General features: G+C 34.0%; 1 long non-coding RNA gene across 1 annotated transcript; it reads left to right on the forward strand.

The window, feature by feature from the left end:
• The first annotated feature begins 259 nt into the window (after positions 1–259).
• On the forward strand, positions 260–3638 carry LOC149772000 (uncharacterized). The gene is made up of 2 exons (XR_016418050.1): positions 260–675; positions 2987–3638. It is a non-coding gene; the product is annotated as an uncharacterized LOC149772000 (long non-coding RNA).
• The last annotated feature ends 424 nt before the right edge of the window (positions 3639–4062 follow it).

Consider the following 4062-nt stretch of genomic DNA (forward strand, 5'->3'; position numbering starts at 1 on the left):
TACAATGTTTATAATTGATGCCTGTGGAATTCTTGACGACGATTACATACCAGTCTTCCGTACATCTAGAATTTCTAATTACGTTAAATATGAGTGGTCCAGAAGTGAAATTAAAAATAGCAAAATGGCTAAGACTCAATGATGTGGTGATAAGTACAGACAATTTGGTGGCGGTCGTGGCGGATGAATATTTGTTTTAAAAAACATCAACGCTTGCATATGAGAGTACAAAAGTGACAGCCTGGTTTCAAACAGGATCATATCAGTTTGAACTGAGTTGTCTCGGATCGAAATAGCTATCTACTAATCTGCTAGAGTTTCATTAGGGAATGTTAACGAAGAACATTATTATACAATATTGTTCCTAGACGAAGCCCTGTGAAATATTCACGTAAACTGTTGCCATACACTAATCAAGTCCAAATTGTAAACTGTAAATCAAGACAAATAAAAAATCAGTTACTGAATGAACATTATAGGAACAGAGTATCATAAGTGATGTATAAACCGAACTATAAGCCAATTAGTATATAATATCAGAACAAACACATGAAATGGATTGATAGGTACCGAGCTTTGGAAGTGTTCCTCAGTACAGAGTTTATATTGCTACCATTTAGGAGGTAAACTACTTCGAAGATATCTCCGGTAATATCTGTGTCGGACTGTATATCGGTATGTATTATGTCTGTCAATAACGTGTGAACGTTTTTGTATCTGTACAATGCGAAACAATGCAATAAGTGCAGGCAACCAGTTTTAATGTTAAACATTTCTTGCGCTTTCGAGAAATAATTCCAAGATTTTAGAACTGAATCATTCTTTTCTGGCATGCTTGTAGAATACGTCTTCTTATTTTATATTAACTGTTATGCGGCAATCATAGTTCATTTCTGTGCATTCATATTTGTCTTACATTGGACCATTATTTTCTGTGTTAATTTCTCCTTTCTTTTTGTCAAACCTTTTTTAATATTACATTGAATACCGAACTACAATTTAAGCCAATTAGCATTAATATCAGAATAAACACATGAAATGGATTGTTACTTAACGAGCTTTGGAAGTGTTGCTCAGTACAGAGTTTATGTTGCTATCATTCAGGAGGAAAACGACTTCGAAGATATCTCTGGTAATTTCTGTGTCGGACTGTATATCTGTATGTATTCCATCTGTCAATAACGTGTGAACGTTTTTGTATCTGTACAATGCGAAACAATGCGATAAGTGCAGACAACCAATTTTAATGTTAGACATTTCTTGCGCTTTCGAGAAATAATTCCGAAGATTTTAGAACTGAATCTTTTTTTTTTCTGGCATGATAGAAAACCATTATCTTGTTAAAGCCACACACAATTCTCAATTGCAAATGAGGCCACATTTTTAGTTACAAAATCAAAACCAATATTTTTATCATAGAAATCATCGCCCATAAAGACTGTGTTGTTTTATTTTCTCAGGCAAACACTATTTTATTTTTAATTCTCGTCAGTGTTTAAGACTGCATACAAATCACTGTGGAAAAATGAGATTTCCCAGTATACGCGTCGTGTCGTCATATCAAAGATATGTAAGCAGACGCTGTTTATTTATTCATTTAAAATGCTTCTCATTTGCAGCATTATCAAATATATCTCATTCATGTGAAAAAGAGGCGAGGTATTTGGTTCATGAATATAAATCTTACGCTAAAAGACTATATAGGCGTTTATACATTATTTAAAACTTTATAAGACAGACGTTTTGCTGAGCCCATAATGGTTAAATTGTTGCACTTCTAACGCGAAGGTTGTAAGTTCGAATCTACTTGTGGCCACAAAGTGTTTATCTCTTTTCTTACTTTTATATTTTTTTTCTTCTACAAAACAAATTTAAGATCTCCATATTGCAACGGTATATAGATTTGATATCAGGCATTAATACATAAACACACTGATGACTTGCTTACGGTATCGTCATGTCTTTCACATCAATAAATAAAGGCAGACCATGCTTATTTATTCATTTAAAGTGTATTTTACTTGTAGCATTAGCAAACAAAAATAGCTCATTATATCGTTTATCTAGGAAAAGGTCCAGTATTTGGTTCATATTTAAATATAGCTTAATATGTCTGAGTTTGAGTGATCTTTTATTCTAAATATAATAGTCAACGTGTAGTATGTTCAGAAAAGTAGAGCAGGTAGGAGTGACTTTGAAAAGATTGGGTTCATACAGGTATGAACCCAACAATTTAAAATGGCCATGCCAATCCGATTGCTATAAATCGTAATGACAAAACAAAACATCAGTTATTTAGAGATTTATATGCACAAATCATGTACGATAACCATTATAAGATGACGAGCTGCTTTTGAAGGCAGGAGTTTGGAAACACCCAACGTCATTGGGGAACACAATTTCTTAGTCATCTTTAGCTTAGTATCCTTAGTTTTGTTTCCGATTTTAGCACATTTTTGGTGGCACTTCGAATCTAGTCCGAAATATAACCATTATTGTATTCGTCGCGCACCAAAGATCACGTATGTTATTATATTAAATGCATAGTTTGCTATGCGTCTTAATGCCTGCAAATGAGAGTGGATACTCCGTGGTGCATAAATATCGTATTTGACTTCCTGAAAAAGAGGGAAATAACAGTTTGAAAACTCATCCTATAAAATAACGTTGGCGAGCATTTGATACATGCCGCACATCATATTATGGACCGCTCATATTTATTACTTGACGGGAAATATAGTCAGATGTTAAAAAATAATTCCAAGACAGAAAGCTCATCTTGAGACTTGGGACCCTTTACCTGTAGTGGTATAATCACTAATATCTAGTAAATGGCAATTGCAAATGTAGGCTCTTTGAAAGTTAAATCATTTTAGATGAGAGGTCTGGAAAGGGAGGGGAAGGTTATGGGTGTGCTTTTATTTACAGGATTATACACTATAGTAAATTTCTATGAGATGGAAATTGCAAAATATATTCATTTCAGATCAAAGTCAAGATGAGGTTTGCTTCCATTACTGTCATTCTCATCTGTATCCTTATGGCTCGAACGGACGGGCGACAGTGCTGGTACAGGTTTGGCCGTTGTTATGACAAGGGGGACCTAAGGGGGAAATGTAGCGATTGGGGCGGCACGTGCTATCGAGTTAGTGGCACCCTGGAATGCAGGTGCAGTTCTTTTCCGGATGCGTTCGGCCTCGACGAATCACCAAGTATTTAAAGAAGAATGGATAGGTGTATCAGGATTGAAATGATACGAACGACGACGTTGAAATAATACAGTTATACATAATCAATCTTTGTATTTCTTCCACTCCCTCCTGCAACGACGTATTGAGTGACTAAAATGTATACAATGCCTTCGGCCTGGACCAGGTTCCAAATACACGAAGCAAACATGGAGTAGAACGATAAGAACGGTAATGTGTTATGCAGATGCTTCTGTGTAATCAATCTTCTTTTATGCATTCTTTCTTGAAATGACGACTTCCGTTATTAATATAAGGGGATATAAATGATGTATTACACATTTATCATTTGTATTATATAAGCACAGTTTGTTGCTAGGAAACAATTTGAATATGTCCGAGAAATGTTTAGACATTTGATACAAAAATAAAATGTTCTCTAATCATTAATTTTATTTTGCTATTTAATATACATGCAAGCAAGTATATAATGGTTTGTATTACTTATAAATATCTACATTATTAGTTACGCACTCATTTTTGTTTTCTTGAATATTCTATGCTACCTTAAACTTTGAAACGATTCAAAGTCTATATTCAGGATGATCTTGAATTATAATTCTGCCAAAAAATTTTTAAGATGGATATATTGATAGCAACACGTTCGTAAATGAAGTATAGAAAACGACGAATAGTAATGTCAAAACTTCTCAAAGCACACATTTCTTTTTCATTTGGAAACTAATGGTGGATATATTTGGGAAGTAGTTTAGTCGGGGTATTTGATTCTTGTATATTTGATACTCGTTGAACTCAGTTATAACTTATGTTCAATCAGTATTCTTATCAACCTATATCTGTCCTTAAATCAATC

The sequence above is a fragment of the Sinohyriopsis cumingii genome, unplaced genomic scaffold (assembly GCF_028554795.1).
Source record: "Sinohyriopsis cumingii isolate HCF-2022 unplaced genomic scaffold, ASM2855479v2 utg001527l, whole genome shotgun sequence".
Taxonomy (NCBI): domain Eukaryota; kingdom Metazoa; phylum Mollusca; class Bivalvia; order Unionida; family Unionidae; genus Sinohyriopsis; species Sinohyriopsis cumingii.